The following is a 14,261-nucleotide window of genomic DNA, read 5'->3' on the forward strand; positions in this document are numbered from 1 at the left end:
CTAAACTAAACTAAACTAAACTAACGAAACTAAACTAACTAAACTCAACTAAACTAACTCAACTCAAGTCAACTAAACTCAACTCAACTCAACTAAACTAAACTAAACTCAACTAAACTAAACTCAACTCAAGTCAACTAAACTAAACTCAACTAAACTCAACTCAACTCAACTCAACTAAACTAAACTAAACTAAACTAAACTAAACTCAAGTCAACTAAACTAAACTAAACTAAACTCAACTAAACTAAACTCAACTCAACTCAAGTCAACTAAACTAAACTAAACTAAACTCAACTCAACTAAACTAAACTCAACTCAAGTCAACTAAACTAAACTAAACTAACTCAAACTCGCAAGTCAACTAAACTAAACTAAACTAAACTAAACTAAACTAAACCAAACTAAACTAAACTAAACTAAACTAAACTAAACTAAACCAAACTAAACTAAACCAAACTAAACTAAACTAAACTAAACTAAACTAAACTAAACCAAACTAAACTAAACTAAACTAAACTAAACTAAACTAAACTAAACCAAACTAAACTAAACTAAGCTAAACTAAACTAAACTAAACTAACTAAACCAAACCAAACTAAACTAAACTAAGCTAAACTAAACTAATTTAAACTAAACTAAACCAAACTAAACCAAACTAAACTAAACTAAACTAAGCTAAACTAAACTAAACTAAACTAAACTAAACTAAACTAAACTAAACTAAACTCAACTAAACTAAACTAAACTAAACTCAACTCAAGTCAACTAAACTAAACTCAACTAAACTCAACTCAACTCAACTCAACTCAACTAAACTAAACTAAACTAAACTAAACTAAACTAAACTAAACTAAACTAAACTAAACCAAACTAAACTAAACTAAACTAAACTAAACTAAACCAAACTAAACTAAACTAAGCTAAACTAAACTAAACTAAACTAAACTAAACTAAACCAAACCAAACTAAACTAAACTAAGCTAAACTAAACTAATTTAAACTAAACTAAACCAAACTAAACCAAACTAAACTAAACTAAACTAAGCTAAACTAAACTAAACTAAACTAAACTAAACTCAACTAAACTAAACTAAACTCAAGTAAACTCAACTCAAGTCAACTAAACTAAACTCAACTAAACTCAACTCAACTCAACTCAACTCAACTAAACTAAACTAAACTAAACTAAACTAAACTAAACTAAACTCAAGTCAACTAAACTAAACTAAACTCAACTAAACTAAACTCAACTCAAGTCAACTAAACTAAACTAAACTAAACTCAACTCAACTCAACTCAACTAAACTAAACTCAACTAAACTAAACTCAACTCAAGTCAAGTCACTAAACTAACTAAACTAAACTAAACTAAACTAAACTCAACTCAAGGCAACTAACTAAACTAAACTAAACAAACTCAACTCAGTCAACTAAACTAACTAAAACTAAACTCAAACTAAACTAAACTCAACTCAGTCAACTAAACTCAACTCAACTAAACTAAACTAAACTAAACTAATCTCAACTAAACTAACCTCAACTCAAGTCAACTAAACTAACTCAACTAAACTCACTCAACTAACTAAACTCAAGTCAACTAAACTAAACTAAACTCAAACTAAACTAAACTCAACTCAAGTCAACTAAACTAAACTAAACTAAACTCAACTACACTAAACTAAACTAAACTAAAACTAAACTAAACTCAACATAAACTAAACTACTAAACTCAACTCAACTAAACTAACTAAACTCAACTAAACTAACTCAACTCAAGTCAACTAAACTAAACTCAACTAACTCAACTCAACTCAACTAAACTAAACTAAACTAAAACTAAACTCAAGTCACTAAACTAAACTAAACTAAACTCAACTAAACTAAACTCAACTCAACTCAAGTCAACTAAACTAAACTAAACTAAACTCAACTCAACTAAACTAAACTCAACTCAAGTCAACTAAACTAAACTAAACTAAACTCAACTCAAGTCAACTAAACTAAACTAAACTAAACTAAACTCAACTAAACTCAACTCAAGTCAACTAAACTAAACTAAACTAAACTAAACTAAACTCAAGTCAACTAAACTAAACTAAACTCAACTAAACTAAACTAAACTCAACTAAACTAAACTAAACTAAACTAAACTAAACTAAACTAAACTCAACTCAAGTCAACTAAACTAAACTAAACTCAACTCAACTCAACTCAACTCAACTCAACTAAACTAAACTAAACTAAACTAAACTAAACTAAACTAAACTAAACTCAGTCAACTAAACTAAACTAAACTAAACATCAACTAAACTAAACTAAACTAAACTCAACTAAACTAAACTAAACTCAACTCAAAGTCAACTAAACTAAACTAACTAAACTAAAACTCAACTCAAGTCAACTAAACTAAACTAACTCAAGTCAACTAAACTAAACTCAACTAAAACTCAACTCAACTCACTCAACTAAACTAAACTAACTCAAACTCAACTAAACTAAACTAAACTCAACTAAACTCAACTAAACTCAACTAAACTAAACTAAACTAAACTAAACTAAACTAAACTAAACTAAAAGTAAACTAAGCTAAACTAAACTAAACTAAACTAAACTAAACTCAAGTCAACTAACTAAACTCAACTAAACTAAACTCAACTCAAGTCAACTAAACTAAACTAAAACGAAACTAAACTCAACTCAAGTCAACTAAACTAAACTCAACTAAACTAAACTAAAGTAAACTAAGCTAAACTAAACTAAACTAAACTAAACTCAAGTCAACTAAACTAAACTCAACTAAACTAAACTCAACTCAAGTCAACTAAACTAAACTAAACTAAACTCAACTCAAGTCAACTAAACTAAACTAAACTAAACTCAACTAAACTCAACTCAAGTCAACTAAACTAAACTAAACTAAACTCAACTAAACTAAACTCAACTCAAGTCAACTAAACTAAACTAAACTAAACTCAACTAAACTAAACTCAACTCAACTCAACTCAACTCAACTAAACTAAACTCAACTAAACTAAACTCAACTCAAGTCAACTAAACTAAACTCAACTCAAGTCAACTCAACTCAACTCAACTAAACTCAAGTCAACTAAACTAAACTAAACTAAACCAAACTAAACTAAACTAAACTCAAGTCAACTAAACTAAACTAAACTCAACTCAACTCAACTCAACTCAACTAAACTAAACTCAAGTCAACTAAACTAAACTAAGCTAAACTCAACTCAACTAAACTAAACTAAACTAAACTAAACTCAAGTCAACTAAACTAAACTAAACTAAACTCAACTAAACTAAACTCAACTCAACTCAACTCAACTCAACTAAACTAAACTAAACTAAACTAAACTAAACTAAACTAAACTAAACTAAACTAAACTAAACTCAACTCAACTCAACTAAACTAAACTCAACTAAACTAAACTCAACTCAAGTCAACTAAACTAAACTCAACTCAAGTCAACTAAACTAAACTAAACTAAACTCAAGTCAACTAAACTAAACTAAACTAAACTCAACTCAACTCAACTCAACTAAACTCAAGTCAACTAAACTAAACTAAACTAAACCAAACTAAACTAAACTCAAGTCAACTAAACTAAACTAAACTCAACTCAACTCAACTCAACTCAACTCAACTAAACTAAACTCAAGTCAACTAAACTAAACTAAGCTAAACTCAACTCAACTCAACTAAACTAAACTAAACTAAACTCAACTCAACTAAACTAAACTAAACTAAACTAAACTAAACTCAAGTCAACTAAACTAAACTAAACTAAACTCAACTAAACTAAACTCAACTCAACTCAACTCAACTAAACTAAACTAAACTAAACTAAACTAAACTAAACTAAACCAAACTAAACTAAACTAAACTAAACTAAACTAAACCAAACTCACCTAAACTAAACTCAACTAAACTAAACTAAACTAAACTAAACTAAACCAAACTAAACTAAACTAAACTAAACTAAACTAAACTAAACTAAACTCACCTAAACTAAACTAAACTAAACTAAACTCAACTCAACTCAACTCAACTCAACTAAACTAAACTAAACTAAACTCAAGTCAACTAAACTAAACTAAACTAAACTCAACTAAACTAAACTCAACTCAACTCAACTCAACTCAACTCAACTAAACTAAACTCAAGTCAACTAAACTCAACTCAACTAAACTAAACTAAACTCAAGTCAACTAAACTAAACTAAACTCAACTAAACTAAACTAAACTCAACTCAACTCAACTAAACTAAACTAAACTAAACTCAACTCAACTCAACTAAACTAAACTAAACTAAACTCAAGTCAACTAAACTAAACTAAACTAAACTCAACTAAACTAAACTAAACTCAACTCAACTCAACTCAACTCAACTAAACTAAACTAAACTAAAATAAACTAAACCAAACTAAACTAAACTAAACTAAACTAAACTCACCTAAACTAAACCAAACTAAACTAAACTAAACTCAACTCAACTAAACTAAACTAAACTAAACTAAACTAAACTAAACCAAACTAAACTAAACTAAACTAAACTAAACCAAACTAAACTAAACCAAACTAAACTAAACTAAACTAAACTAAACTAAACTAAACTAAACTAAACCAAACTAAACTAAACTAAACTAAACTAAACTAAACTAAACCAAACTAAACTAAACTAAGCTAAACTAAACTAAACTAAACTAAACTAAACCAAACCAAACTAAACTAAGCTAAACTAAACTAATTTAAACTAAACTAAACCAAACTAAACCAAACTAAACTAAACTAAGCTAAACTAAACTAAACTAAACTAAACTAAACTCAACTAAACTAAACTAAACTAAACTCAACTCAACTCAACTCAACTAAACTAAACTAAACTAAACTAAACTAAACTAAACTAAACTAAACTAAACTAAACTAAACTCAAGTCAACTAAACTAAACTAAACTCAACTAAACTAAACTCAACTCAAGTCAACTAAACTAAACTAAACTAAACTAAACTAAACTAAACTCAACTAAACTCAACTCAACTAAACTAAACTAAACTAAACTCAACTAAACTAAACTCAACTCAAGTCAACTAAACTAAACTCAACTCAACTCAAGTCAACTAAACTAAACTCAACTAAACTCAACTCAACTCAACTCAACTAAACTAAACTCAACTAAACTAAACTCAACTCAAGTCAAGTCAACTAAACTAAACTAAACTCAACTAAACTAAACTCAACTCAAGTCAACTAAACTAAACTAAACTAAACTAAACTCAACTAAACTAAACTCAACTCAAGTCAACTAAACTCAACTCAACTAAACTAAACTAAACTAAACTAAACTAATCTCAACTAAACTAAACTCAACTCAAGTCAACTAAACTAAACTCAACTAAACTCAACTCAACTAAACTAAACTCAAGTCAACTAAACTAAACTAAACTCAACTAAACTAAACTCAACTCAAGTCAACTAAACTAAACTAAACTAAACTAAACTAAACTCAACTAAACTAAACTCAACTCAAGTCAACTAAACTCAACTCAACTCAACTAAACTAAACTAAACTCAACTAAACTAAACTCAACTCAAGTCAACTAAACTAAACTCAACTAAACTCAACTCAACTCAACTAAACTAAACTAAACTAAACTAAACTCAAGTCAACTAAACTAAACTAAACTAAACTCAACTAAACTAAACTCAACTCAACTCAAGTCAACTAAACTAAACTAAACTAAACTCAACTCAACTAAACTAAACTCAACTCAAGTCAACTAAACTAAACTAAACTAAACTCAACTCAAGTCAACTAAACTAAACTAAACTAAACTAAACTAAACTAAACTCAACTAAACTCAACTCAAGTCAACTAAACTAAACTAAACTAAACTAAACTAAACTCAAGTCAACTAAACTAAACTAAACTCAACTAAACTAAACTAAACTCAACTAAACTAAACTAAACTAAACTAAACTAAACTCAACTCAACTCAACTCAACTAAACTAAACTAAACTAAACTCAACTCAACTCAACTCAACTAAACTAAACTAAACTAAACTAAACTAAACTAAACTAAACTAAACTCAAGTCAACTAAACTAAACTAAACTAAACTCAACTAAACTAAACTAAACTAAACTAAACTCAACTAAACTAAACTCAACTCAAGTCAACTAAACTAAACTAAACTAAACTAAACTAAACTCAACTCAAGTCAACTAAACTAAACTAAACTCAAGTCAACTAAACTAAACTCAACTAAACTCAACTCAACTCAACTCAACTAAACTAAACTCAACTCAACTAAACTAAACTAAACTCAACTAAACTCAACTAAACTCAACTAAACTAAACTAAACTAAACTAAACTAAACTAAACTAAACTAAAGTAAACTAAGCTAAACTAAACTAAACTAAACTAAACTAAACTCAAGTCAACTAAACTAAACTCAACTAAACTAAACTCAACTCAAGTCAACTAAACTAAACTAAACTAAACTCAACTCAAGTCAACTAAACTAAACTCAACTAAACTAAACTAAAGTAAACTAAGCTAAACTAAACTAAACTAAACTAAACTCAAGTCAACTAAACTAAACTCAACTAAACTAAACTCAACTCAAGTCAACTAAACTAAACTAAACTAAACTCAACTAAACTAAACTCAACTCAACTCAACTCAACTCAACTAAACTAAACTCAACTAAACTAAACTCAACTCAAGTCAACTAAACTAAACTCAACTCAAGTCAACTCAACTCAACTCAACTAAACTCAAGTCAACTAAACTAAACTAAACTAAACCAAACTAAACTAAACTAAACTCAAGTCAACTAAACTAAACTAAACTCAACTCAACTCAACTCAACTCAACTAAACTAAACTCAAGTCAACTAAACTAAACTAAGCTAAACTCAACTCAACTCAACTAAACTAAACTAAACTAAACTCAACTCAACTCAACTCAACTAAACTAAACTAAACTCAAGTCAACTAAACTAAACTAAACTAAACTCAACTAAACTAAACTCAACTCAACTCAACTCAACTAAACTAAACTAAACTAAACTAAACTAAACTAAACTAAACTAAACTCAACTCAAGTCAACTAAACTAAACTAAACTAAACTCAACTAAACTCAACTCAAGTCAACTAAACTAAACTAAACTAAACTAAACTCAACTAAACTAAACTCAACTCAAGTCAACTAAACTAAACTAAACTCAACTAAACTAAACTCAACTCAACTCAACTCAACTCAACTAAACTAAACTCAACTAAACTAAACTCAACTCAAGTCAACTAAACTAAACTCAACTCAAGTCAACTCAACTCAACTCAACTAAACTCAAGTCAACTAAACTAAACTAAACTAAACCAAACTAAACTAAACTAAACTCAAGTCAACTAAACTAAACTAAACTCAACTCAACTCAACTCAACTCAACTAAACTAAACTCAAGTCAACTAAACTAAACTAAGCTAAACTCAACTCAACTAAACTAAACTAAACTAAACTAAACTAAACTCAACTCAACTCAACTCAACTAAACTAAACTAAACTCAAGTCAACTAAACTAAACTAAACTAAACTCAACTAAACTAAACTCAACTCAACTCAACTCAACTAAACTAAACTAAACTAAACTAAACTAAACTAAACTAAACTAAACTAAACTAAACTAAACTCACCTAAACTAAACCAAACTAAACTAAACTAAACTCAACTCAACTAAACTAAACTAAACTAAACTAAACTAAACTAAACCAAACTAAACTAAACTAAACTAAACTAAACTAAACTAAACTAAACCAAACTAAACTAAACTAAACTAAACTAAACCAAACTAAACTAAACTAAACTAAACTAAACTAAACTAAACTAAACTAAACTCACCTAAACTAAACTAAACTAAACCAAACTAAACCAAACTAAACTAAACCAAACTAAACTAAACTAAACTAAACTAAACTAAACTAAACTAAACTAAACTAAACTAAACCAAACTAAACTAAACTAAACTAAACTAAACTAAACTAAGCTAAACTAAACTAAACTAAACTAAACCAAACCAAACTAAACTAAACTAAACTAAACTAAACCAAACTAAACCAAACTAAACTAAACTACGCTAAACTAAACTAATTTAAACTAAACTAAACCAAACTAAACCAAACTAAACTAAACTAAACTAAGCTAAACTAAACTAAACTAAACTAAACTAAACTAAACTAAACTAAACTGTTTCCATGTGCAGTAGGTAAAGGTGATGCAAGTTTTTGTGGTTTGTTTTTAAAACTGAATAGTTTCCATTTGTTTCACAGTTCGATTCATCAGAAATATTAAATCCAGACAAAATAAAACTCAAGTTAGGAATTAAAACTGAGAACCACAAACATGTGGGATTATTATGAGTCTGTCTTGATCAATCAGGGATTTTCCTGTTTTATTCCCCAGCACTGAAGTTTTCTGAGAACGTTTTCAACTTTGACCTTTGGAAAATCATTGAGGAATAAAGTAAATATTTAGTTTCTTGCCAGCGGTGAAGCTACGTGACTCAGAGTGAAGCGCAGACTGTGCTTCATGGTGCGGCAGGATTTTTAAACTCCCTTCCTCTCATTGCTGCGATGCGATTGGCTCTGCCTGGTTGCCATGGCGGCGCTGGGCTTGAATCGGGTTTTCTCCATGTTGAGGCTGCTGTGACTGCTGGGTGATTTATCAGCTGTGTTTTAAATTAGAAGCCGATCAGATTAAAGTTTAATGAATTTTAATGATGTGAGGAAAAAAGGGTCATTTCTGCCTTGTTCAGTCGATCCATTCATGATGAAAAACAGAATATTAACAGAAAAAACAGCCGAATCCGTCAGCAGAGCAGGATTCAGACAATTGAAAACGACTGAAAAGTTGAGCTTCACGCTGGAGGAAGAAGAACCGGCTCCGTTCCTGGTTACAGAATCAACCCGACTGTTTCTGCTGCTGCTCCTTCAAACCATTTAATTTATAAATCAACATATTTAAATTAATGCAGAAACAAAACTAAAAAGTCAGACTCGGTGTCCTGCAGCTGGTTGTCGTGTTGCAAACAAAGTTTTAGGAAGTAATTTTTAAAAATGATCCTTAGATTCAGCGACAGAGAAAAGAGTCAACATAATTATTAAAAATTATTTATTACATTTATTTTGACAAAATGTGAACATGTGAATATGATGTTTCAGACAAAACAATTATTAATTCAATTAATTATATAGTTTTATATAATCTATCAGGGGTCCTGCAGGTTCTGGTCTCTCCCTGGTTTAACTCACCTGGATCCAATGAGGCTCGTTGGAGGCCTGAGAAGAACTTGGACCTGCTGAGGAGGCTGTTGGTTCCACCAGGGAGGGAACTAAGACGGGCAGGATGCCGGGCATCCAGGGCCCACTTTAGGGCCCCCTGATCTAGATGTTTCTAATCCAGAGAATTAAGAACAGCCACGAATTTCTAAAATTGTTTTTTAAAGAATATTTTAAACATTCATTAGTTTTTTAAAATAAGATTCAACAAGGAATAAATCTAGAGCAATAAAAATTTTCCAAACAGTTTTAAAGAATTATAATTTTCAAAATCAACCAAAATAATGCAAACATTTTGTGTAAAATAAGAACTTTAATAGTAAATGTTATGTTTATAATTCATATTCTAACAGTTTAGTTTTTCTCCTTCACTATCTGTGATTTATTATGTTAGAAAATCAGAACAGAAATGATCATAAACAGATGGAAATATAATAATCAGGTTATTATATCTCTCTCCTGTCATCCTTTTATTAAAATAACCAGATTAAAGGAAGCTTCAGGTTTTACAGGATTTGTTCCGAGTGCCAGGGATTTTCTTTGCTGCTCAGATTAAAATCTGATTTTAAAACATTTCATTGTGAGATTATTTTTCTTGCTGCAGCACCAAACTCTCACCAATCAGAAGTTAAACGAGTTTCTCCAGCTGGAAAACTTTTATTGTCCTTTAACTTCGGCTTTAACCTTCTTACTCTAACTTTCTACACGCTGATGATACATGACGGCTTTTATTAAAATAATTATCAGCAGATGGAAATGATTCATCTTGCAGAACTAAACTCCAGTTGGCTGCGCTTCAGGCTCCACCTTGTGAAATCCATTATACTTGTTGATTATCTTCTAATTAGACAGTAAACGTTGCCTGTAAATACGGACGGCGCTGCCGTGCGGCTGGATTGATTTCCACAGTGCAGGTGAATAATTGAGAGCGGCGGCTGGCGGGACGGCTGACCTTTACGGGACTTTAGCTTCGCTTGTTAGCGCTTGACGGATCCACTGCGAGCTCTGAAAAGGCCGTGGAAATCCGTCAATCTGCTGGTTATGAAAAACTGAATCAGCATGAAAATCTGCATCATCAAGACACAGGTTTCATATCAGCATTATCAACATGTTACATGTCCACAAATAGTTCTGGTTCTGCTTGGATGGGAACGCCAACATCCAGAATACAACAACATCTCTGAAGTTTTCATTTTTATTTCATTTATTCAACTAAAAGAACAAATATTAACGTTTAAAAATGATTTATGATTTCTCTAAACAATGATTTGCTACAATTCAAAGCCAAATATTCAACTTAACTCCAAAAGGTTTGATGAATTTTATGCTAAATTATGTTCTGCATAACTTAATAAAGCCCACATCATGATGCTGCCACTACTTTTCCACAAACAGACAAACTGAATTTAACCCGACCGCTACGCTGATGATACTGAACTATTTTTATTAAATAAGTCAAACAGAAATCATCTTTGGACCAAAGAATCTGAAAATAATCAAACCTTCAGCCAGGAAATGTTCAAATAAAGAGATTTATGTTAAAATCCTCCTGATGTTTGTACAGTAGTGATAAAATCAGAAATATTCTGCTCATGCATTTATTATCGCAAATCTGGATTATTGTGATTCTGTCAGAGAAAAAAAGAAAAACTTTTCTCTGTCTAATACAAAATATGATTTCAAATTCTTATTTTTGTGCTAAACAATCAAACTGCTTCTTTTCCTTCGAACCAACAGAAATGCTGATTGTGTTTTCTCAGTTTCACATGTTTAACATTTACATTTTTTCTGTCTGATATTAAAGATGTATATCAGTTTCAGCATCAGGATGGTTTTTATTGGACGCAGCGGTGATGAAATATTTCAACATTTCTTTGGTTTCTGTGCCAATAAGGCAAATTTTTATGGAGAAAACAGTATTTGTGAGTTTCTGAAAGAAGAGATCAGAAGCCTTTGATTCCAGGGAAACTTTAAAAAATTCATGTTTAAAGGAGCAGAAAGCGGCTGGCCTCTGGCTTCCTGCTGCAGCCCATAATGGCCGGGAATCCCAGCCTCCCTGTGGGCGATGCGCTCAGTTTCTATGGCTTCACTCTGAATCATTAGAAAGGAAGCAAAGTGTTTCTCTGAGGAGGGCGGCGCTCCTTCTCTCCGTCTGAAACAGAATAAAACATTTGCTGCTCTGGAAGGAGCCGTCCTCACGACTGAGGAACAAAACCAGAAATCCGGTTTCCTGTCCTGAGTTTCAGAGGAAGCAGGAGTCAGAGGGATGCCAACACTCTGATGGCTGTTTGTTTGTCTTCTTGTCTGTTTTTCCTCTCCAGCTTTGACTTGATAAACCATCTGGTCCAGTGACAGTTCGCAGCAGCGTGTCATGGATGGCGGCGCTGTGATCGGCCCAGATGTCAGCCTGCCAGCCGCAGACGGACCAGACGGACCAGACGGACCAGACGGACCAGACGGACCAGACGGACCAGACGGACCAGACGGCTCCTCGATTCTGCAGAAACTCTTCTTCCAGGAGGAAATTTCACAGGTACGACTGAAACCAGCAGGAAGACGACACAATCAGAAACAGAAACTCAGCAAAAATGATGGAAACTTTAGAATATCAGACAAACAGTTTAGCTTCAGATTATTTAGTTTTATTAATCAGAAGGTTTGTGTCACTAAACACCAGGAAGGAAAAGCTTCAGAGAGAAGAAGAGTCTCTTCAGTCCATCATTCATGAAATCTCTGGACCTCCCAGCAAATCCAGAGCATCCAAAACTCAACTGAATGAAACCTGAAGAGCTGCATTCAGACTCCACACGCCTCCATGCTAACCCTTAAAGTTCCCCACAGGAAGTGGAACCGGCTGGAGGGGAGATGGCAGCGGCGTCGTTCGGTCATCATGAACAGCTCAGAGCTCAGCTTGACTGAAACATTACAGACACTTTTAAAACTTACATCCTTCCACAAACTCATCACAACCTTAAGATGAACTGCTGCTGCTTTTCATTTCCCATCATCTTTATTCTGTCAGAGTAAAATCTGCTGTTGGTTTTAAGATCAGAGTTAAATCATGTTGACTTTATGAGCTCTGATGGATAAAACAGTCGACCTTTCTCTTTATTATGAATATGCATGGTCACTTATGATTTCATCAACATTTAACAGCTTTTTGCCAAAGACTGAATGGTGATCATGGAGAACCATTTAGAGATCATATGAAGAAAAGGTTCACACACTCAAAGGGTTCTGTCATGGTTTCACGGTGAAAGGAAACGCTGCTTCCATCCGGATATCAAAGCTCGGTTTCTGAAAACAGAGGAAATAGTTGTCAGGTGATCTGAGGAGCCGTCGCAGCAGATCGAATAAAAACGATTAAAAACATCGTTCTGCTTTCCTCAAGTCAAACAACCGGCGTGTTTCATTCAGGAGGAAAATATCACCTGAAAACAATCCTGTTAATGCATCCAGTGTCTAATCAGAGCCGTCAGGTTCCCTCCACTCCGCTGACGTTTATTTGATTGGACTGGGCCGTTCTCTCACTTCATTACCAGCTGACATGGAGGATGAGTTTCCGCCACTCAGATTAACGTCCTGAAGAACCAAAGTGTCCTGGTGGCAGAAAATTACAGAGTCTGAGCAGAAAATACATAAAACAGAAACATGATTTCTTCTCGCGGCGTTCCAACTGAAGCTGTAAATTATAAATCAGAATCCTGGTTCTCAGAAGCTTCACAAACGATGATAAAAAGACAGGAGTGTAAAAACGCTGCCAGCTGAATCAGAGAAATCTGACTTTTATTTGCTTCTCTCTGAAACGCCTCATGTTTCATTCAGCAGAAGGTTTTGTTTCACTTCTGACACGATGGCGGAAAGCGTCCCTCTGCACGGCCACTTCTGGAAATCAGCCAATCTTCATGTCAGCAGAGGAAAACTGAGGCAGGAAGGAAGCTGGAAGGTTTGATCTCACATTTTCATCGACTCAACAGGAAAACTGTGGCAAAAAAGCAAAAATGTAACAGTAAAAATGTCAGTTCAGAATTTTAACATGTTGATAAATTATTAATATGTTACCTGCAGTATGTGAGTCTCTCCACTCAGTATAAATTAGGATTTCTGAAACTGATCATTTGAACCGATGCGCTGCTGTTTCTTTCTCTTTTATGTTTTACCAATTCAAGCTGATATTTACTTTATAAATGAAGTCAGCAGCTGGTGTCCCACCACTGATCTTCCTGTCTGAAACACGTTTTGAAAGGACCGTGCTCTGGTTCCTTTGTGTTGCTGTTTCTTTATTTTTCAGGCTGTTTTGTGTGAAGCAGCAGAATCTCTGGCTGCCAAACTTTTTCCTCTCCAGAGATCTGCAGCGCCGTGGCAGAACGAAAGAAAGAAAAGTCATTTCCATCTTTAGATACATGAGCGGCTCTTCAGATCAATTATTTAGAGCCGTCACTGAGATTTCTTTATTACCTCTAAGTGTCTGTTCCTCTAACATGCTTCTGTTCCTGAGGTGAGAGATCAGCGCTTTTATTTTCCTGAGGGAGAAAAGACCTGAAGGAGAATCCGGCGTCGGCCCGTCAGAAACCGCGGCTCATTTCTCATTCCTGGCATCAGAACCAGCATCTGAGTTCCTGCTCAAAGTCCAAAGGTCCCTGAAGCAGAACCTGTAAAAACACCAGGAGGATTTATGACTGTCAGCGATAAATAACAGAATTTACACTGAAAGGAATGTAGATTTTACAGAAAGGTTTCATCTTCTGTTTGCACATTCCCTCATAAATCTGTTTATTAAGATATTAATGTTGTTCTATAGTGAGTCTACGTCCTCATTGTGAGACAGGAAGTGGTTTTATGTCTCTAATGAAGCCTAGAGTCGCTCTGGATGGAGTTTATTTCACCCACAGCTGAAATAAACCTG

At 32.6% G+C, this 14,261-nt stretch overlaps 1 long non-coding RNA gene across 5 annotated transcripts; it reads right to left on the minus strand.

Annotated features, from left to right (window-relative positions):
• Positions 1–11,801: 11,801 nt before the first annotated feature.
• On the minus strand, positions 11,802–13,982 carry LOC111611596. 5 transcript variants are annotated; one of them, XR_002754108.1, is made up of 6 exons: positions 13,814–13,982; positions 13,418–13,704; positions 12,787–13,337; positions 12,583–12,652; positions 12,030–12,270; positions 11,802–11,894 (listed from the first exon to the last, which is right to left on the minus strand). It is a non-coding gene; the product is annotated as an uncharacterized LOC111611596 (long non-coding RNA). The 5 variants fall into 5 exon arrangements; XR_002754110.1 differs by having other exon boundaries at positions 12,179–12,270; positions 13,814–13,980; XR_002754109.1 differs by having other exon boundaries at positions 11,809–11,894; positions 12,128–12,270; positions 13,814–13,981.
• Between the last annotated feature and the right edge of the window lie 279 nt (positions 13,983–14,261).

Source organism: Xiphophorus maculatus, chromosome 16 (assembly GCF_002775205.1).
Source record: "Xiphophorus maculatus strain JP 163 A chromosome 16, X_maculatus-5.0-male, whole genome shotgun sequence".
Lineage (NCBI taxonomy): Eukaryota > Metazoa > Chordata > Actinopteri > Cyprinodontiformes > Poeciliidae > Xiphophorus > Xiphophorus maculatus.